Source organism: Ursus arctos, unplaced genomic scaffold, assembly GCF_023065955.2.
Source record: "Ursus arctos isolate Adak ecotype North America unplaced genomic scaffold, UrsArc2.0 scaffold_12, whole genome shotgun sequence".
Classification (NCBI taxonomy): domain Eukaryota; kingdom Metazoa; phylum Chordata; class Mammalia; order Carnivora; family Ursidae; genus Ursus; species Ursus arctos.
In genome coordinates, this window is record NW_026622786.1 from 20,149,285 (window position 1) to 20,173,246 (window position 23,962).

Below are 23,962 nucleotides of genomic sequence, written 5' to 3' on the forward strand. Positions count from 1 at the left end.
TACCTAAACTTCTGCAATTTCAACCTACTCAAAGTTCACTGTATATACTATGCATTTTCACAAATATTTTGTTGTGCACTTTGCACTTCCTTTTTCCCTTTCTATGCTTCATAACTTAAATTCATCCTTCAAAGGCCAGTGCATAAAATATCCTCTTCTCTTTGACTCCATCCCTCAAAACAAAACTAATTTTCCTTCTGTGCACTAATTCCTGAGAACACTTTGTATAAATGTTTCCTACAGTACTGATGATACTATACAATCATGCATGTATGTCCCTCTAACGGACTATAAATTCTTCAAGTGTGGGGTCCATGTCTTAGTCTTACCTATAAGCTTCCAATGCCTTATACAGCTTCCAGAATTTAGAGGCTGTTTAATAAACATGGGCGTAAGAATTGACTATGAGAGTGTAGAATAAAATATAAGAATATTATTATTATATATTATATTATTATAATATTATTATTATTAAGAATTCACAGTTTATAATACTTTCCACCAAGTTGAAGTTTCTACTCTATTCATATTTTCTGATATCTAACCTCAGTGCTCATCTTGTCATATACCCGAGGGTCCCTTTCACCTTTATTTTGGGGGCCTGTTGTATTATCTGAAGATGGCTGCAGAAACAATATCCTTCATTCCATATATTCTCTTATTTTTTTTATTTTTCTAAATTTTTTTACTCCACATATTCTTTTAGACCAAAGTTGGTGAACTACAGACTACGAACCAAATCAGCCTAAATTTTTACCGCCATCTTGTTCTTTGTTGTTGTTTGTTTTTTCACGGCCCACCCATGAGCTGAGATTGTTTCCTACACTTTCAGTTATAAAATAATAAAGAATATTGTATGTGGCCTGCAAAGGTTAAAATATTTGCTATTTGGCCTTTTGCAGAAAGTTTGGCAAACTCTGTTCTAGAAACTTGATGCCTCCTTCGAGGATGGAGTTTAATTTCTTTCCTCAATCTGGGTGGATTTAGGACTGACTTATAACCAATAGAAGGAGAGGGGTGGGATGCTGCATGGTCCCCAAGGCTAAGGAAGAAAAACCTATGCCTTGCTTACCTTACTCACTGAAACGCTCTTGCCGCAGTCCTGAGGCTGCCACATTGAGAGAAAGCCCAAACTGCCCCACCTGAAGAAAACACATGGAGAATCCTTGTGACTGTGTGAACAGAAAGAAACACCCGACCGGCTCCCAGCTACTCCATTTTAGTGGCAGCCACAGCCTGCCTCTCTTATTTGAGAGACTCAAACAAGAACATTTCATCCAGGCTTTCCCCAAATTTCTATTCCATAGAATTTATGTGGTAATAAAATTTGGGGGTGGTTTGTTATGCAGGCATACTAGCTGAAATAGACTTTGACACTGGGAACAAGGGTACTACCCTAAAAATCCTCAAATGTGTGAAATTGGCTTTGGGGCTGAATGGCAGGCAGAAGTCGGAAGGACCTCGAACAGGCTGTTAGTGAAACAAAGAGCTGCACGGTGGCTCTTGGTGAGGACTCACTGTAAGAAAGATGATATTGAAAATTGAAGGGAAGGAAATCTGTGTTCTGGTATGGTGGCAGGTTTGCCAACTCTGTCACCTGCAAGAGAGTGGAAAATAGGAAATATGTTTAGTTACTGTGATGATAGAACTAAGCACATTTCCAGGCCAAATATTGAAAGTTACACCTACATTTTTCTCACTACTTCTGACAAAATGCAAGGCAATTGAGATGAGCTAAAGGGAAACTGTTAAATATGAAGGAAGCAAGACTTACTGGATTAAAAAATAAAATGTTTCTCATTCTCAGACAACCTGGACAAATGATTCTTGTATTAAGAGAGGGCCTTAAGCCAAAGGTCAATTCCTGGGTGGAAACCTAAGGTCCTTTTTTAAGGTCCCAGAAAGATACAAGGCTGTGACTCAAAGAGCTTTTCAGAATAAAAATGATCCTCCAAAGATTACAAGGGAATGAGACAGATTCTATTTAACAAAAAAGCTTCTAAGAATTTTAATGGCATTGTTTCACAACAGCTCCATAAGGTGGTGGCTTTTGTCTAGTGGAGAGAATCACAATAAGATTAATAGAAAAACCCACAACACCTTAAGAGAAATATGTTGGTAGAAGTACTGCCAACTTGTACTATCAAGGACAGACACAGTACAAAGTGAATAAAGGTTTTTGAACTTCCATCGTTTTATGGACATGAAACAAGATGAGAAGGTGATTCAGTTTCAATCTCAGTTTTTACTCATTTATTTTGGTTTATTTTTATGGAAAATAAAAGGGTGAAATAAGATCTCAGATAGTGTAGCCAAGAGCCCAGAGAACAGCTCTCAGAGTAGTAATCAGCCCTAATCAAGAAAGTGGTGAGAAGTGTCCAGTTGGGTTTTAGGATTGACCTGGACCAGTGACTGCTGGGAACCTCCTCTTTTCCTTTGGTTTGAGGAGTCTCTGTGTTGGTCTGTGCCTGTCCTACCATTGTATGCTGGGTATGTGGAGAGGCCATAATTCATCTCTTTAATTCACCGATTTTTTAATTAAAAAAAATGGTGCTCATGGTACTAGAGTCAAGGAAATACACCTGAAAAGCCTCCTCCACACATTGAACTAATATACCTCAAGTCGAAGTGTGAACTTTATCCCATAATATGATGAAAGCATGGGGGTTTTAGGGGTAGAAGGTGAGTATATTTTGCAAATAAATAATATTTACTATGGCCAGAGGACAGATAGTAGCATCAAGGACAAATTGCATTTTTCAAAGATGGACACACATGTCCTACATGATTTTTATTTCTTCTTTTTTCAACTTTATTGAGGAATAACTGAAAAATAAAATTGTAATATATTTAATGTGCACAATATAATGATTTGATATGTTCGTCCATTTTGAAAGAATTCTCAATTGAGTTAATTAACACATCTACACATCACATTTTGTTTTGTTTTAATTTGGGGGGGTTTATTTGTGAGAATGCTCAAGGTCTACTCTCTTAACCAATTTCAATTATACAAGACAGTATTATTAAGTATAGCTACCATGTGACCCATTAGCCTGGCAGACCTTATTCATCTTATAACTGAAAGTTGACAGCTTTTTACCAACCTTTATTTCCCTCACCCCTCAGCCCCCTGGCAAGTACCATTCTACATTCTGCCACATGTTTTTTAGAAAATTGAAAGTCACCCATGATGAAGTAGAGTCTATGTACTCTGTCCTTGAAATCATGTGGGCTTTTGTGACTGCCTCAACCATTAGAGCATTGTGGATGTGAAGCTATAGGACTTCCAAGGCTAGACATAAAAATGCCTTCATATTTGCCTTGTTCTCTTGAAATCTTCACTCTTGGATAACTGCCACCAAAAAGAGATGCCTCTGGCCTACAGCCCCAACCAAGCTTCCAGAAGACCATAAGAACCTACATTCTAACCATGAGAGTGAGCCATATTGGAAGTGGGTTTACTGCCGTTAAAACCTCATGAAGCAAAAGCAAGCCACCCCAGGAAAGCACTGTCATATCGCACATACATAAGTAATATAAGTTATTGTTGTGGTTTTAAGCTACTAATTTTGGAGGGTTTTATTTTATTTTTTTGTTTTTGTTTTGTTTTTCTTTTTTGGAAGAAACAATCAAGTCTATTCGCTCTCTAAGATAACATAAGCAAGAGAAAAAATATGTGCAAGCTCCCCAGTGTTCCATTTTTCCCCCATGGAATAATGTCAGGGAAGGGTCATCTAATATATATATTTTTGATAATATATATAATATATATGATAATATACACAAATTTAATAATATATGTAACATAACATATAATTATATATAATCTTATGTATTTATATATAATTTTAATTATATAATTTTATATATTATGTATAAATTAATATATAACATATATAATTAAATTTTTCATATGCATTATAATTAATTATATATAAACATACATATGTACATCCACACAAATATACGTATAAAGGGATTTATTTAAAGGAATTGGCTCTTTCAGTTACGGGGGCTGGTAAGTCTGAAATGTACATGGCAGGCCTGCAGGCTGGAAATTCTTAGAAGCTGATGCTGGAGTTCACAGGTAGGATTTCCTCTTCCTTAGAGTGTTTTGTAATGAAGTAACAGATAACTAATAAAATTTATTTGCTGAGGTTGTCCCCTTTGACTGGACTGCTTAATCCCATGTTTTTGCCCACCTCCATTCCTCATATTTTTCAATCTATTACGATCTACAATTTCTGGTGCTGGAGCTGCGTCTCTAGAGTTCTCTGACCCTTCCCATTAGTTTGAAACTATTTCTCCGTACTCCCCAGCAGATTATCACATCTCTTCTTTATATTTATATTCATTCCTCACCTTTTACCAAAACATGTAACTCTATTAACATTTTATGTATTCTGCTTAGAAAAAAGAATTTTATTTAAAATAAACTGGGGACTCTGGGTGGCTCATTTGGCTGAGCGTCCGACTCTTGGTTTCGGCTCAGGTCATGATCTCAGGGTCCCAGGATGGAGCCCCTTGACGGGCTACACTCTCAGCAGGGAGTCTGCTTGTCCCTCTCCCTTTGTTCCTCCCCCCACTCATGCTCTCTCTCTCTCTCAAATAAATAAATAAAATCTTTAAAAATAGAATAAAATACTTTGTAAACTTACATTAAAAGTAGAAACCATATGTTCTTTACCTTGCTTTTCATTCTTGCCTGCTAATAGTATACATTCCACATAGCAAAATCTCAGTAAGTATTTGGCAAATTGTAAAATATTTAATTTTAAGTAGTTGTAGAAGACATTTTAAATTAATAAACCTGTGACATTTGCTTATAGAAATTGTGAGAATGGAAACTATATGGAGGTTCCTTAAAAAATTAAAACTAGAACTACCCTATGATCCAGTAATCCACTACTGGGGGTTTACCCCAAAAATACAAAAACACTAATTTAGAGGGATCTATGCACCCCTATGTTTATTGCAGCATTACTTGCAATAGCCAAACTAGGGAAGCAGCCCAAGTCTCCATGGACAGATGAATGGATAAGGAAGGTATTATATATATGGAATATTATTCAGCCAAAAAAAGAATGAAATCTTGCCATTTGTAACAACATAGCTGGCTCTACAGGGTATAATGCTAAGTGAAACAAGTCAGTCAGAGCAAGACAAACACTATGATTTCATTCATATGTGGAATTCAAGAAACAAAACAAATGAACAAAGGAAAATAAAGAGAGAGAGAAGAGACAAACCAAGAAACAGACTCTTAATTATAGAGTGCTGACGGTAACCAGAAGGGAGGGGAGTGAAGGATGGGTAAAATAGGTGATGGGGATTCATGAGTACACTTCTGATGGAAAAAAAACAACTTGTAATTATACTACATGAATTTTCAAAGTAATTTAAATATGCTCTATTAATGTCAGCCTTTATCACAATTAGGAATTTGCATGTGATTGTTTTCTTTTTCACCAGAGTAAATATGAATATGTATATAAGGTAGCAAGACTAATATTTACTTGAGTTATTGTAAACATCATGTTTCTTGAAGCTTCATATAGAATGAATACTAAGCATACCCTCCAAAGGCTTCCTTTGTCATTAAAAAATAATCGTTCTTTTTTTTTCTGAAAAAAAAGGAAAGAAATTAGGAGAATGAACTACGTTGTTTGGTCCATCTATTAGTTTAGCCCAAGTGTTGTTTCTTTTGCTTGAGGGTAATTCCTACGAATGTGGGAAGATAACCACAGAATAATGATTTTTAGATTATATATTTAACAATGCAGGTAAGCATCCTCTATCCATCTGTGACATCACAACTAAAATATTATCTATTTGTTATTTTAAATATCCTCATTGAAATCTGATGACTATAATATTGAGAGAAGGACGCCAGGCAAAAAAAAAAAAAAGACATGCTGTATGATTGCATGCTTATAAAGTTCAAGAATAGGCAAAAATATTTTCTGCTGCTGTGACACAGGATGGTGGTTGCCCCTGGGGAAGGCTAGTGACTGACAGGAGACAAGAGGAACCGTCTGGGTTGCTGGTAATCTGTTTCTTGATCTGACTGATGGTGACATGGTTGAGCGCTTGTGAAAATTCACTGAGTGGCATTCATGTGATTTGTAAGCTCTGTTTAACATTATACTTCAATTTCGAAAGTACCTATTTTTAGGCCCCAGTTATCAGTAGATATATATTAATGTTAAGTGAAATATGTCTCTGTATCAAGATGTGAAGAAATTGAAGGATATAAAAAGGTTAGAAAGACAAGGGACATAAAAGATCACGTAATGCAATCGTAATTTTATATAAATGATGCATCTGAAATCTCAAGATGGTAAGCATCACAGCCAAAGTCATGGTGCAATTTAGGAGCTGCGTTAAGTGCTTTTACAACCCTTCACTTAGCATTCTTTTCACAGTGCCTCCTATATATGGTCATCAATAAAAACATGGTGCCTGTTCTTGAATATATTGCATTACAAAAATAATCTATGAAGATTAATGTCTATTTCTCTTCCACAATCCTTAGGTTCAGAGCATTCTTATAACTTATATTTATGCTTCCAATTCTTATAAAAACATCTTGGGTCTCTTTTATTCGCCACTGATCCATCAAGTTTCTAGTAGCTGTGACCTCGGAAGACCCTTTTGATCTTAGAGACCTTGTAAGTATCTATACTTAAGAGATCCTCTAACTCTGCTGAAAAGTCATTCTCTGGGTTGTTTCCCATTAAAGAGGTGTAAAAGCTTAAATTCCAGCCTGCTCCCTCTCTGCGGGCATCAAGTCTTTATTAGGTATTTTTCCTAGCATATCAGCCAGGACTTCACCAAACTGCATCCTACTGGGTACAAAGAATATTCTTAAGTTTCCAGACAGAAGTATCTTTTGCAGTGACTCCTCTGTCCTTTTTCCCATTTCTAGGTCACTTTCAACTTATTCTTTACAATACATGGAGATTAATCAGTCAGCTCCTCTAATGACCGTGTACTGCTAATCAAAACAGCTCTAGCATGCTTCTGCTCTGTGGCTGTCTGCTGGCCGCTCACTATTCCTTTTGACTAGGTGTCATTCTTTTTCGTTTTATGAAATGAAATTTCATAATTTAACATTTTACGATATTTTTTATACCAGAAATTGACAGTTTAAATTTTCTGCCTTTATGATGTTGATTTTTTCTGATTAAAAGTAACATATACCCAGTATAAAACAATTGAGAAATTATAATAATCATACCAAAATAACAGTCATAATAATAACTAACATTTATATACAGCTTACTCTGAAGTACTGTGCTAATTTACCTACACCTAATAATACCTACACATTCATATCTTATCTAATCTCACAGTATCCCAGTGAGGTAGACAGATATAATTAAAGGAAGACAAGTTAAATTGCTTACTTCAAAGTCACATGGCTAGTAAATGTCTGAACAGGAAATTGAATCTAGATCTCCTGAGTACAAAGCCCCAAATCTTTTAAACCTGCTATTTAAAAATAACCATTATTGGGGCGCCTGGGTGGTGCAGTCGTTAAGGGTCCGCCTTGGGCTCAGGGTGTGATCCCAGGGTTCTGGGATCGAGCCCCACATCAGGCTTCTCTGCTGGGAGCCTGCTTCTTCCTCTCCCATTCCCCCTGCTTGTGTTCCCTCTCTCGTTGGCTGTCTCTCTCTCTCTGTCAAATAAATAAATAAAATCTTTGAATAAATAAATAAATAAATAAAAATAACCATTATTTACATTTTAGTGTTCATTTAGTTTTTTCCCCTCACTTAATAAATACATATAACTTTAAAAATACTTTGCTATATCATTGGGATCATTCTATGTGTACCCTGCTGTTATTACGTAGCATTATAACAACTTTCTCATCTTATTAAAACTTAAAATATTTGAAGCTGTATTAAGACCCATTTTTTTTTAAATCTCATTTCTTATACACATTACGTGAGGTTTGCTGCTCGGTTGTGGTTCTGCCGGGCTTCGCTTTTGGATGAGCTGAATTTGGCTTCATCTGCCTTCTCCATCCAGAGTCCAAACTGAGGGAGGAGCTTCAATCTGGGAAAAATGCTTGCCGGGAGCACTAGAGGAAGAGAACCCCAGTCAAGTCATCCAGTTGTAGTTAATCCTGTGTCCAGATGTGTCAAAAGTCACAAATATTCATATCGAATTGGCACAAGTGTGCCACATGGCCAAGCCCAAAATGAGTGGTACCAGAAAGCATGGCCAGTGTGGGGAGGGAATGAATGACAGTAAACCAATGATACAATATACCATAGTGTGTATTTCCATACAGCACGCAAAATATATTCATTTCTTCTCCAAAGGGCTCAAATGTCTTTTTTAGAAATAAAAATAGGCTCAAAGCCCAAGAACTTGTGATCCAACTTAGATGCTGTGAAAGCTTCTCTTGACTTGAGGAACTCTCAATTAAAAAAACAAGGGGTGCCTGGATGGCTCAGTTGGTTTAGCACCTGCCTTTAGCTCAGGTCATGATCCCAGGGTCTTGGGATCGGGCCCCTGAACCCCACATGGTCGCACTGCCTGGTCAGCGAGAAGCCTGCTTCTCCTTCTCCCTCTGCCTCTCCCTACCTTCCCACCCCCCCATATAATCTTTCTCTCTCTCAAATAAATAAATAAAATCTTAAAAAAAAAAAAAAGACAAGTTATCTGCTCCCCTACATACCCAAAATAGTGAGGGAACAGGGACAGGATAATCACAATGAATATTTACATAAAAACAGGCAAAAAAAAAATATTTGCAATAATCATCGGTTCTTAGAAATTCTGAAATCCCACTGGGCAAATGTGAGGTTGTCCCTAACCTAGGAAATGCTTCTTGATTAAGCCCTAGTTCTGTCCCATAGAGTTGACAACTCTATCCACTGTGCTTCGGGGCATTTGACTGTCTGAGGATACTCTCTTTGGCCGTAGCTTAAGAAGGCATTGGGCTGTGCCCTCCTTGTCGTTGAACAAATTTTCCTACCTGTAGAGATTTAAGGGACTAAGGGAAATTTTATGTCTAGAATATTTACAGTCTTTTTAATCAAGATACATGGCACGTTGGCTGTACATCTCTCTCAAAAAGTTTACTAGTTTCTATTTCTCTGATTCTAGTCAGCTCTTTGTGAGCCAAACTCATAATTCTTCCTGAGATAGACCTCTCTCAATCTCTCTCCACTTAATTTAGGTTCTTTGAGTTTATCAGGCTTCCACAAGACGACAACAGTGCTCTCTCATCTTTAAGACATTTTGTCCAAATGAAGGATTTACTTAGGGCCACTTAATAAAATCTTAATGAAAGTTTCAACATTTATGCCTTTGATTTAGTCTTTGTCCTGAGGTTATGTTTCTATGACCACACCCTTGATCTGGTTTTTATCTTTAGGTTTGACCTTGAGAATTATTTACCAGCTAGAGATCAAGAAAAAATGCATTTTCAACTCTGCAAGTCTCTAAGTTTCTGTATTCTCCCTTCTTTCTCCCTTGGAAACTTTTTTTTTTCCTGAGCTCATTTCTTACTTGAAGTACCTTTCTAAATGGAGCAAATAATGACCAACTCAGGCTGCCATTATTTTGCTCCAAACCTTTCTACCTAAAGCTCAAAGGTGCATATTCTGCCTTCCAAGTGGTCATTTTATCAAATATTTCACAACTGGATGCTGTGGTCTCCCCTTTCTCAGCCTCTTATAACATTCTCACTGCCTTTTCCCCTACTGTTAGAGCCAGTGCCGCCGATTTGGGTGTTCTGTCATGGTAGCCCCTCATTGATATCACATTCTATATTCAGTTTTCTCTAGGTTAAGATGGGGAGGGGGGGAACGCTCAAAATACTAAAAGCTTAAGATGACAAATAATTAGTTCTTCTTAACATCAAATGAGGATTGCGGGGAGCTCAAGACTCCTCTGGGCTCTTCTGGAGGGAGAAAACAGAACAAGTGCTGCAATTGTGCCTGACGTGAACCACTTTCCTAGACCTTTAATACACGTAATTGAAAAACGCTGTTTGCTGAAGCCTGTTTGGGCTTCATTTTCTATGACTTGTCCCTAAGAGAAATCAACAGATCTGCTTCAGTAAGGAGTTGAATCTTTATCCTAAGAGCATGGCGGACATTAAGAGATTTCCTGTAGAGAGATAACATATGAATTACATTTTGAAAAAAAAAAAAAATGCTCTGCCTGCAATAGGGAGAATGAGTGGAGAAGAATCCCAAAAGGATGGGGACGGATCAGTTTGTAGACCAATGGAGGAATCTAAGTGATAGAAGATTGTAGGTTGGAATAGAGCAGTGGTGCTAAAGGAGACACGCTCAGATTTCAGATATTTAACAGAAGATTCATGAATTAATAGTGAATTAGATAGGTGGGTGGGGAAAAGGGAAATACCATAACTGATGCAAAGAAACAGGATTTTTGTTTTTTGCAGCCAGATGCGTGGTAGGATCAGTTAGTGTGATAGGAGACACTGAAACAGAGCTATTTTCATTAGAAGATAATTAATTCTTTCTTAAACATATTGAATATTATGTACCCTTGAAATATCCAAAGGGATATGTTGAGCACACAGTTGGGTATTTGAAACTGAGAAAATAAATTTTGGTTGGAAATCTCAATTTGTGGGTCATTAAGTTAAATTTGGTTATAAATTCTTCAAGGCAAGTAACCTGTTTTGTGAGCATTTTAGAATCTCTTCTTTTTTGATCATAATAAAAAAACCATAGTTGTCCCCTGTTTCAGATGTAGAGAGAACTTTTCTTTCCCCTAGAAATTTGTAAGCTCTGAGGGGATGGGAAATTTCCTTCTAGTACCCAGTAGAGCAGCTTGTACTTGGTAAGAGTTTAATAAAATTTACATAGTAAATGAGGATTGCAAATGCTATCCTCTCTCTCTCTCCAGCATTTTAACTTGATTTGTTTTTCTTTTCTTTTCTTATAAATTCAAATGTGGTTTCTAAAGTCTTTGTGTTCCAACTCTCACCCATGTATGTGTCCATCCACTGTGTTTTGCTCTTTCCTTGTACAGGTACTCACATACAAAGGACCATTTACAAACCACCCCTGCCCTGACTTCTGACCAAGAGTGTATTTGCTTAAGTATTTTCTGCACAATTTTTGTTTTCTGTGTTCATATTGAAGCCAGATAGTGGTGGGAAAGTGAGAAATGGGGGAGAGTCTATGTGATGAATTTCGATACAGAGGGTTTTGTTTCCGTTTTTATGATTTTATCCTTCAGCCTATAGTGCAGAAAGGAAAGTATTAAGGCTGGATTATGTACGTGAGACACTTGAGCAGTTCCATGGGGGGCTGTATTCGATTTTCTGGAATCCTTCAAAAGAACTAGAGGAATATTAAGATGTGTCACCACTGACCCACTTTAAGATTTTTCGCAAATAGTCTGTTCTGTTTATATAGCAGAAGCGTCTGCTGGTCTGCTGGATGATGAACATAAAAGTGGATTTAACTCAAAGAGTAACAAGAACTTCTTAGCTTACTGTTTATTGCCACAGCTGCAATAAACCAACACATTCCGGGTCTCTACCCCACGGATACAGCGAAGCCCAAAAGCAGCTAGCCAAGTGGATAAGAGTTATGTTAAACTGGCCTCAGCTGCAGGTCCCTCTCTGCATATCTTCCCATGGCAGAATGGCCCTTCACTGCCAAGACCTGTACAATCATTTGTCACGCAAATGATACATTTCTGAATGCCAGAGTGGAAAGACAATGACACCTGGAACCACAGTATACTCACATTAAGCCCATTATAAAATGATATCCTGTTGGAAAATGCACAGGTGTTGATCTCCAACAGCTTTATTCAAGGAAATAAAACGTTTGGGCATAGAGCCACAGGTACTTGTTACAGCCTTTTTCTTTTTCTTAAAAAAAGAAAAACAATCTAGTGGCATATTAGGCTGGGATAGATTGTATTTTCAGGGTTTGATTACCTAATAAATCCTCTTTTGTGGAACAAGAAATTGTAATAGAATGGAATTTTGACTATGCAAATATTGCAGGAAAATGGCCCTTACAAAATGACTAATTTATTCACTTCTGTGTTTTTAACTTAAATTCTCATATGGTCAACTCAGTTGCAGTGACCTCTATGCTTGTTTGAGAGATTTGAACAAAAAATCAAACGAATTCTAAATGAATTAGCTTACTCTCTGTAAACAGCATTTCTTCATTCCTTACCAGTCTATGCGGCATGTGTAAGCTCACTTTAAACTAGGCATCCACATGAAGCCAGTTCTTACACCAATCTGCTGTCTTTAGTCCTCTGCCAAGTCCCCAGAAATCCGTCAAGCCATGCCCATACCCGACATTCTACCTCTCAGATGGAATGTTCCAGTGATCCCAAACCTTCTATTAGGCACCAAGGAAATGGGGTTTCCAGGAGCGTGGGTGCTCATTCACTAGGGCTATCATCAGTCCAGGTACTCTGCAGAGTATCTTTCCGTGGGGGTCTTTTGGAGCCTTTAGAGTGCCAAAGCTTCATGTTGGTCCATCTCATCTCAGAGGAGACAGGGAAGGAAGGACAGGGAAGAGTGGTATTGAGAAGAATATGATTCTCTTTGGTATTGTACTTTTTCAGAGGACTGTCCAGTGCAATTCAGAGCCAGGCAAAATTTATTTTTAAGTTTTTATTTACAGTCCCTTTTCTCCCTGGGATCCAGCTATAGGTCCAAGATAATTTGCGTGAATTCTAACAGCAGCTAACAATCTTCTCAAGATTTTTGTCTGAGGACTTTGATTTTCTTATAAAGTTAGTCTTTATCCCTGGCTCCTACATCTCCTAGGACAAATTCCTTTGTAAGATGCTCCTTAATCCCCTGAAAATATGCTTTCTTGGGCCATCCAACCAGTTTGCCAATTCTATCTAAACTCCAACATTGATTCTAAGTCAACAAATATTTATTGAATCTCTATCATTGACTAGACATTACAAGTAAGTTTTTAACTACTCACCAATGTTTATCACTAATTTTGATTTGCTGAAAAATATTGTCCTACATAGACATTAGAAACAAAATCCAAAAAGAAGAATTTATTTAATTACTTTTTGGGGAAAAAAAACAATAACACCACAGACATAACAATGAAATAACAAAATAACATTTACTCCATATGTTGAGCCTCACCTTAGCTCACGCAATTTTCTGTGTGCATACCAACACATGTTGACATTTTGTGGGTGTTAGCTGATGTCAAAGCTTCTCTTGACTTCCCTACTCCACCAGCTTGCCCTTCTTCAAGGAATGGGGGACTACACAGTACACTTACCGTACTCTCTAAACAGATTCTTTCAACAGCTTTACCAAACCTCCAATCCATTCTGCACCATCTCCTTTACTGCAGAGGGTGAGTGATAAATCTTGACTGACAGAACTTGGTTTCAAAATTTCTTCAAACATCTTTCACAGGTAACCTTAAATTTCCCTTCAGTCTGTGAGGATACTTCACACCTACTGAACTGGCTTTTGGAGGATCTGCTAAAAACCTGAGACAGAAAGGAGAATTGAGTGTTACATGCTATTAGAGTCAGTTTTTTGAGCCTCGACTTTATTAGTATAGCTCAGTTTAGGCATTGTCTACAAGGGCTAATGTGAGGTAAAGTTATCCACTGAGTAAACAAGACAGAGTGACTAAATTTCTCACAGACTTTCTTTTCACCCCTTCTCTCTGTTGTAACACTTTCACAGAATAATATTTATGATGACACTCTCTCTCATCAATCAGATTAAATTTCCACTTCTTAGGACTCCCTTCGCCTTTTTTTGGTCAATGATGAGAAACAAAATAGATATCGGTAAACAAGGTAAAGGAGAAGACAAGGTGAAGATAAAAGCCAGAGACCCATGCCATTAAAATATAATGCCCTAAAAGTAAACCTGTGAACTAATCAAGCAGCTGTTTAATGTTTGTTTTTCACCACTTTTTTCTATTTTATCTTCTTCTGAATTCTTTTCACGTCAACTTTCCTTTTGCGACACATCACCTCAACTATGAAAGGACCACTGTAGATAAATCCTTCAAAACTATCTCATCCAGATATAGCATGGACCTTCTGCGTCAATAGTCTTTAAGTTTTTCTTTAAAATCTTTAAAATATTATCAACTCCACACTTTTCACATTAGTAACCAGCCAAAAAAGAAAACTATGACACCAGAGAAAACAGAGCATTTCAGACACCAGCAGGTATACCACAGATCAAAAATCGAGTGCCTTCTTAAAACAAAATGATTGCTCTGTGATGACCTCTATTAAACTTGGCATGAAGAAGAAATTTATGAAAATTATTCTCTTCGCTAAAATATTTTCAAAAGTAGATCACAATGAAAATCATATCCCAGTGCTCCCTAATTAGAGCACACACTGAGCTGGAATCCTAGGTGTCTTTAAAAGTATTGTTCATAGCATGAAATCTTCCATAAAAAAAAAAAAAAAAAAAAGATAATCTCTAAAGCTTTAATTCATGTATTTAGTTTGAATAAACTTCCAAAAGAGCAAACAGTTATTCTGGATTATTATGGAGTTAAAAATAAAGTTAAATGCAGACGCATTTCTTACATTTTTCTATCTAGAGAGGTATCATTCTCACAGCAATCTAGTTAATGGTACACTTGTGGATTAAAAAAGAAAAAATAGAAGCAATGTACATCCACAGAGAAACCCTGGTAGTAAATATCATAAAAACAGCAATTCACTTTTAGATAGCACTTCACAATTTAGAAAGCATTTTCACATTTTTAATCTTACATTCTTAAAGTGAGTACTCAGAGTTCATTTTTATCATCCTTACTTTACAGACAAAAAGAACACAGCTCAGAGCAGGTAAGATTTGCCCAGTATCACATAGCTACTTAATGACAGAGCTGGGACTTGCAACCCAGATTTCCACCTCTCTTTGCACCAGTTCTAAGGCTCTTTTTGCTACGCTATAGCTGCTTTAGGTATTCTTATTACCTGATTAAGAAAGAGGCTAAACAAGCATAATACCTTTATTCAGCAATGAAATTACCAATTGGTTACCACACAAAGAGATATATGTTTCATTGTAAAAACCTTTGAAACTTTTGAAAGGAGCAAAAAGATTAAGTAGAAAGCGGAGCATTTTCTAGTGGACCCTTCTAAGGTCATCTAATTCCACAGAAGTCTGAGCCTTCTCTTGCATGGGGTCTTACAACTCTGCAAATTGTGAAAAAACCCCGATAGTAATAGAAATAATTCTTGTCCATAAAGACAAGATTTGGCCCATGGAGATTAAATTCCACCCCAAAGATGATGACTGGTTTTTCATCTATTGGCAAATTCATTGGCATATTCCCAATGGCCTATATGTATGTCTGTTTTTTCCAGTCTCCTTTGAGCCAGTCTTAACTTTTACTGGTCACCTCGGTAGCTATTGAGTTATATAAAATCATTTGATACATGTTTAGTTTGTATTTGTATGAGAGACATAATTTTAGTTTTTGAAAAATATTCTCATCAAATGAAATGAAATATGTACTCTATAAGAAATCACCATCTGATAAGGACAGATATATAAATAAACAGAATGAGAAACATCAAATAATACACATTTGTGAACAAAGTGATTTACAGAGAAAAACGAAATGTACAGTGGAATTGGAGAGTAATGGTTTAGCTGAGTCTTAAAAAGTGGAGAAAGAGTAAAACCACAAAAGGTACACATACCACAGTGAACCATATTTAAAAACATAAATTCAACCACAAACAGAGATAAAGCAATCTGTTTGGCATTAATACAACATCATTCTTTAACATCACTGCAAATCAAAACAGAGCAGCTCCATTATAAAATATCCTACCTAGGCTACGATATGATAGTCAAATAAAGTAGGAAATTGCACTACCATTTGTCAAATCCGATCTTTTTGGCCAAACTGGATAGACAATCCCTAAAAGATTCTTTCCTTAATTGTAACAATTTCAGCTGAAGGATTTCATATTTGTAAAGGCTAGATATTCATTAAGAGCAAGTTCTTTTTCTAATTCATCTCGTTAGCTAACTTGACACTAAGAAAAAAATTATTGCCCATAAAATTCATTTCATAGATATTTGATGAATTTAATGAAGAGTTGAGTTCATGCTAGTACCTCCTCTTGAAGTGTCCTCCCCTCGAAAAATTCCCCTCATCCTGCAAAGATCCTCAAGGTTCCCTCCTACTTGAATCCTCTGCCTGAGTCAGACAACTACTTCTGGTTCATTTACAGTACCTCGTATCTCCGTAGGGCATTGGTTTCACCATGTCTTGTAGTACACAGCTGTTGGTAGTTTGGGTCATCATATTCTCCCCTTAGAATCTAATCTCCTTGAGGTCAAGGTCCTGATTCATGTGTCTGTGTAACTCTCAAATGTTTGCCGGGGTCCTTGTACAAATATCTGTAGGATGAATTTATTTTTTCTCAAATGTTCCCTTGGTGCTAAAAATGCTTGACAACTAAAAACAAAACAAAACAAAAACAAAAACAAAAACAAAACTCCAAAAATAAAAAACAAACAAAAAAAAAATCACACTTTGAACATAAAAAAAATAGAAATTGTTTTCCCTAAATAGTTTACGTTCTTGAGACAATAATCTCAATTACTCCAGAATTAGTTTTGAAATTTGTCTTAGTACAAACAAAAATTATCTGAGGTACTGCTCAGCAGTCTGTACTAAAGTTATATAAATATGGAAAATTTACAGAAGCTCTAAATAGATGTACATCTACTCCACTGCATATACACACAGTGAAAAAGAAAATGATATCAAAGAATGAGGGACAGCAGGAAATTTTATAGATACAGACACTGCTTTGTAGCAACCTTGTGATTTACTGAGCTTTATTTTTACCAATAATATCCCCTACAGTCTGCATGTGAGTGTATAATATATTCCAACCCTAATAAAAATGACTATGTTGGAGCATTTTATATATTTCAGAGAATTAGTCAATTTTTATATCATTTGAGTTTCTGTAAATTACTATTTTCATGATGAATAAAAATCTATCCATAAATAATCTGTTCTGAGACATTGGCAAATCACACAACACTATGACTGCATTAGTAATTCATCCCACCAAGTGAATAATTTGGACAAAAATATCCTAGCACAAGCCAAACAAAGGGATCATCCAGAGAACGTGCGATGCAAGGTAGCTATCAGAAGACTATGTCATCTGAGGGAAGCCCGTAGCCGTAAAGGTAAGAAACAAGGGAGTCTGAAGTGAGGGAGAAGAGGGACTGATTTCATGTTAGGTTGACTCAAGGATTGGTATGACTAGGGAGAATGCTAGATTCATGAAAATAGAGTTCTTAATTTGACAATTTTTAAAATCAGTTCTTTCCTTAAGTATTATTATAGATTGAATGACGTTCACCCAAAAGAAATGATGAAGTCCTAACCCCTGGTATCTGTCTGTATGACTCACTATGGAAATAGGGTCATTGCAGATATAATTAGCAATGTGATGGCATCCTGGAGGAGGGTGGGTTCTTCCTCCAATGTGACTAATGCCTTTATAAGAAGAGGGAAATTTGGGGCGTCTGGGTGGCTCAGTTGCTTGAGACTCCAATTCTTTTTTTTTTTTTTTAAGATTTATTTATTTATTTGACAGACAGAGAGACAGCCAGCGAGAGAGGGAACACAAGCAGGGGGAGTGGGAGAGGAAGAAGCAGGCTCATAGCGGAGGAGCCTGATGTGGGGCTCGATCCCATAATGCCGGGATCACGCCCTGAGCCAAAGGCAGACGCTTAACGACTGCGCCATCCAGGCGCCGCGAGACTCCAATTCTTGATTTCATCTCAGGTCATGATCTCAGGGTTGTGGTATCGAGCCCCGCGTAGGGCTCCCTGCTCAGCTTGGGGTCTGCTTGTCCCTCTCTCCCTGCTCCTCCTCTCTCTCTCTCAAATAAATAAGTAAATAAAATCTTCTAAAAAAAAATAAGAAGAGGGAAATTTGGATATATGCATAGAAGATGATAGTCACGTGATGTTGGAGGCAGAGATTGGAGGGATGAGTCTGCAAGCAAGGAATGCCTGGAGCCACCCAAACTGTAAGGGGCAAGGAAGGTCCCTCCTCTAGAGCTTTTGAGAGAGCAGAGTTCTGCCAACCCCTTGATTTCAGATTTCTGGCCTCCAGAACTATGAGAGGATAAAATTCTGCTGTGTTAAGCCACCTAGTTCGTGGTAATTTGTGCAGGAAGCGTATATAATAAATACCTTCCTAGGTACCAAAGGAACAAGGTCTATTTTGAGCAGTGGCTTTCATCTACTTAACCTTAGTGATCACGATGACTGCATAACGTGTGCCATAATATCACTAGCATAGAAAAATAAAACACTCAACTCTCGTAGTATGGATGGCATAAAATTGATATAAAAATATGGCTAATGATGGCAGCAATGATTATCATGTGGCTGATGCATGATCTCTAATCTCCACAACCATAGGTGATAAGCAATATTATCCTCATTTTACAGAAAAGGAAAAGGAGGCGTAAGTAGGTTAGGAATTATCACAGGGAAAATGTCACAATTGAAATCCAGACCTTTCTGATTCCGTGCAATGCTCTTCTGCACACTGCCTTTCATCTTTCTTATAAATCTACACAATATTCAACAATTTGATTGATTTTTCTTGATTGAATTGACTATACGTGTGGGCATTTAAATTTGCATCCTGTAAGAAACCAATGGAAAGGAGCTTGCTTAAACATTACAAGCATTTATCTGAATTCTTTTCGTCCTGTCAATCAGCATAAGATAATTACCAGAGAGCATATTTCTCCTCCTACTCACAAATTCTCCATATGTCTACAGCATGTCTTACAATTTCCCCCAAATCGAATGATTCTGACTTGCCCCTTCAGGGGAATAGTTTCACATATTGATTACAGTGAGAATGGGCTTTGATGTCTGCTAGTTTCAGTGTTCAGTTTCAGTTTTCTGGTCCTCAGAAGCTGTGAGGATGTGGCTGTTTCCTGCAGCCTCAGAGGCCCAGTTTCTTCATTGTAAAATGAGGGTCAAACTAGCCACTTAGCATAATGGCAGACGCACACTAAGTTATTATTACAATTATGCTTTCAATAGTATACTTTACCTAGAACTAGGAAAATGTGTTGATTATATGAAATTGACCACAGATGTATTGTGAGTTATATAATTTAAGCCATCAGCTTTCCAGTTTCTATCATCAAAAGGAATTTTTTAAAAAGACGCAGAAATCAAAGAAGGCATTTTCTTTCCTGTGTTATTTAAAGAATTTCCTACAAATCAAAACACAAAATAGTTCCGAAAAGCTAATCTTCACAATAAGAAGGAATCTGTTAAGGTTCAAATTCTATATAGGAAAAAGAATGACTTATATAAGCAGATTTAGCACCAAGCTGTTTCCACATTTCCTCTGATAAAACATAATAGCCCCATATTTCCTATCCAAATCACTTTTGCATCACAATAGGCACCAAATGGTAAAAATAAAAGGTATTTACTGGGATTTTTTTTCTCGCAAGTTCAGTCTACCCAAATGATTGAATACTCCCCAAAAAAACATTGAAAGGAAAATGATGGTATCAAGGGAGACAAAGGATATTTTCTTTTAAAAAATGTTATCTACTTTCAAATTAGTTCTTAAATTTTGTGTTTGTCATCATTAGGATTAACAACAGGGAGGCAGCAAAGTGTAGTGGTTGAGAGTGCGGTCTCTCTAATCAGAGTTTTGGGTTATTAGCCCATCTTCACTACTCACAGTTGGGGTGAGTTGGGCAAAACATATACCCATTCATTCCTCAGTTTCCTCATATGCAAAAGAAAAAAATATAAAAAATACTAATCTCACAGAGAAACTGAAAGAATTCCAGGAATGCATGAAAAATGCTTTACAACAGTGCCCGGCACATAGGTAAGCATGACTTGAAGTTTGTGACTATTATTAATATTGAGGCTTAGAGTGTGTCTTATGAAGAAACAGTGCCAGATAGCTATTTAAAAATAAATAAAGCAAATAGCTAGCATGAACTGAATACATATTCTGAAGCAGGCCCTATTATGTGTACACTGGGCCACATACATGATTGCTATCTCAATTTTACAGATGGTGGAACTAAAGAGTATACAGAGGAGCTCTCCCTTGCACACTCCAGCAGCTGGAAGAACCAGGTTTGTTTTTATTGTCCCTCAACTGTGTATCCAACTTTGAGGGGAACACTTAAGATACCTTCCATCAGGCCTCTTCTCCTGACACCAGATAGGAGTTTTCACTTTGAATATGATTCTAAAGTCATCTTCTCTAAAAGAAGAGCCTGAAATAGTGACTTTTGAAATCACTTGAGAAAGTGATTTAGCAAGGGAGTACTTTTAGGAGAAGGAAAGAAAGAGAGGAAAGCCAGATAGGGCAGGAAAAGAAGGCTAAGCAAAAATGTGGTCTCAGCCGGAGATTAGCTGTCTCTTGGGCTATCGATTGCACCATACAGGCAAGGCAGCCAGCCCTTTGTACCCTGGGTTAGTCAGTCAGTAGCCTCTGACAGCCCCCAGGAGTTAGGGAGCAGAGGGAGTATGTTCTCCTGAGAAAGGCAGCTCCCATTCCTCCAGAGTCAAAGTTCTGATCATGGAGCAGCTGTGAGCCCTTAGAAGCCACCGCTCCCAGCATCTGGGGAAAAGGCACAACTGGCCCAGCAAATGGGAACCAATAGCATACTGCTGTCCACCTTTTGTTGTAAGGTCTTCTTTAAGAAGACCCAACCTCTCCTTTAGTGGATGAGTTCTCCATCTGAACACAGGCTCAATTCCAGAAATTAGGCAAAGGACTTTGACTCTTACTGGATAGCTCAGCATTCTGCTTATTTATTTTAAATATGTATTTAAATATAAATATACTATAAATAAAACTATAATATAAAATATGCATATACATATTTCTTTTTCAGTACTTTTGCTGGCTACTTATCTGTTTGGACCTGGGAACATCATTTTCTACTAGCATTTCCATAGATCACAGTGAGCCAGGTGCCTGCCCCTGGCTGGTATTCTGACCTTGCTGCCCATTTGGGTAATTACATTCACATTATTTCTGGCACAGAACTGCTGCCACCTGGCTTTTGTTATGCTGGGATCCTATTGTCCCACAGATAGAAGGGAGCATGTGTCTGTAATGGCATGTCTTCCCATCAGCCCCGTACAGAGAACAGGCAACCACAGTTGAGTGTCTCAGGGATACTGGCATCCTCCTTCCAAGCACGTATCTTTTCCATCTTGGGAAACAGTCATTTTAATATTTTATGGTGGACTCAGTCTAATAGGTCCAATTCTTTGTGCTTTTTTTTTTACCCATTACTCCAGTCTGTCACAGATTTCTAGTTTCTACTTTATTTACTGTGGGCCATAGAATTTTCCAAGATTCCAAGAGCCAACCAAACAGTATATTAGGAAGACTTTCCAAGCCCCTTGCCAGGGTGTTTAATCCTGTGTTGTGAGAGAATGGGTTCTCATGTCAAAAGATTGCATTTTTCAGCTTCTAGTCTTTGATCCAGCGCTCTCAGAATATGCTGCTGGGCATATTTTCCTTTTTTCTGCTGATACACGTTAGCCAGGTCTTGCAGCTCCTTTGGCATAGAATCCATCTCCTCCCTTAGTAGCCAGGCTTTTTCGCAATCAGGTTTTGCTTAACTCTGGCCTGATGAATATGGTTCCTACTAAATATAATAAATAAGGGTCAGCTTTCCCACAGGGATTTTTGCATTTTAAACATAAATACTATTCACTCAAATGCTTATTTTTACCCAAACGTTTTGTTTGTTTTTACCCAAACATTTCTCTAACTAGGAAAATGAAACATTTTAACCTTCTTTCTCTCATTATGCATAGCTGGGGGTGGGGGTAGCAGATCTTGACGAAGACAAGCATTGTTTTGTAAGGTCTCTGCCTCATTGGAGGCCTCTCCATAGTGGGGAGGTAGAGTGGGCTACTATTACAACTAAGAGCTGAGGAGCGCGTGGGTGGCTCAGTTGGTTGAGCGTCTGACTCTTGGTTTCGGCTCAAGTCATGATCTCAGGGTCCTGGGATTGAGCCTGCCCCTCGTCAGGCTCTGCACTCAGCAAGAAGTCTGCTTGAGGATTCTCTCTCTCTCTTTCCCTAAAATAAAATAAATCTTGGAGGGGGGGAGCTAAGAGGTGAATCTGAGAGTTAAGTGTTCTCAGGTGCATCACTCTAGGTAGCCCAATAAAAAGTTTCAGGACCCCACTCCTTTTTCACTAAGTCTCTGTTTTTGGCGTAGGATACTTGCCTAGACTGAAATTCCATCCTCTGTATAGATTTCCCAGGCTTATAGTGAGGTCCCGTGTCTCATCTTCAGCTCTGCGTGTCCTCTGGCTGTGAGCAATAAGTCTCTAAAGGAGCTGCCCAGAGGCTTTCCAGCCCTCCTCCTAGGCTGATCCTAGAGGTGTGTTTCTCATTTTCTCCTTCAATACATCAATGGCACTTAGCAACACCCATCGAATTCCACAATCCTTATAATTACTATTTACATTATACCTCTGAAACATTAGAAACGTTACACCAGCTAGAGAATTTCGCTTTATAAACAGCCTCTTCTAGTTAACTGGTGACAGTCTGAGGGGTCACTGTTACAGTATTCCAGGCCCTATAGATTTTTTACCTACCTTACTGGGATTTTTATTGCCACCTTGCCAGCAAGTGGCCCACCTTCACAACTCCATTCTTACAGTTGGCTTCCAAGAATCATTTTTGGCATGGTCCTGGCTCAGGATTTCAAAAATCAGAGACTTAGATGGTCATTCTTTTGAAAATGAAATATTAAAAAAAATGCTCCCACAAGGGGAGCTAGAGTTCCACCGGGAGGCACTAGGGGTAAGGGAGCTGTCTCTGTATCCCAGGGTCTATGTATCCTCAGGATCCTGCTGTGGTGTAAAGTCTTCCAAGTTCGGCTGAGAGCAATGCTCCTGCAGAGGGGAGATCATGAGCCAGTAGTCAATAGCTGGGGGAAGTTGCGCTGGTCCGATGAAGAAGATAGTGGGAACACATCAACAGCATCTGTTATGCCATGTTTCTGAGACATAATTTAAAGCAGCTCTTCCAAATCATAATGCCCATGCACCAATTTAGTTTTTTTTTACTTGCTTGTTACTTACTTTGCTTTACTTATCACATTCCTCCCACCCCAACCTACATGTCTCTACTATATTTTATGCTGTTTTTCCATATATTTAACTCAATTATAAGTTCCTGTAGTGCAAGAGATTATGTCTAATTTATTTTTATAGTTAAGAAACTAAGTTATCTGGTTGGGGAAGCCTATAGCTTCAAACATGGATGTGAACACCCCCAAAATTCTCTATTTGGCTGTCAGGAGCATGGCTGAGGCCAACATTTCTCCTCTCAGCCTACGCCACCAAAAATGAGGCCTCTCATTGGTTCTTCTCTGGTCATGTATAAAGAATGCTCAGTCAACGCTTTCATTCTAAGGACATAAAAATTAAAAAAAAATAGCAGAAGTCTCCCTTGTTAGATGATCGATATTAATTAATTTAAGCCTTCACTCATAAATGTAAATTTTCCGTTCATATTTTTAGGAAAACCAAGAGCACAATAGGATAACATCTGAAGGAGCAAAGGTCCACTGCATGAACAGTGGAAGCAATACAAGCAGGAGGATCTGCACAGACACATCATTCAAGACTTGCAGACTTTCGGGAGACAGTATTCTAAAGTGAGCAATATAAAGGGGAATCTTTTTAGAGATTTATGCTCCAACAGTGATTCTAGATCTCCAAACTTTGAACATGCAACAGTAACAAAGAACTTGTTGTGGAAGACAACACATCCAGATTTGTAGTCCACCACCATCAAGGTAATATATTTGCATACCGTTCCCCATCCCCCACCCTCGGAAACATGGCATCCAAGGGGAGAGTCTGGGAGTTGGAGAAA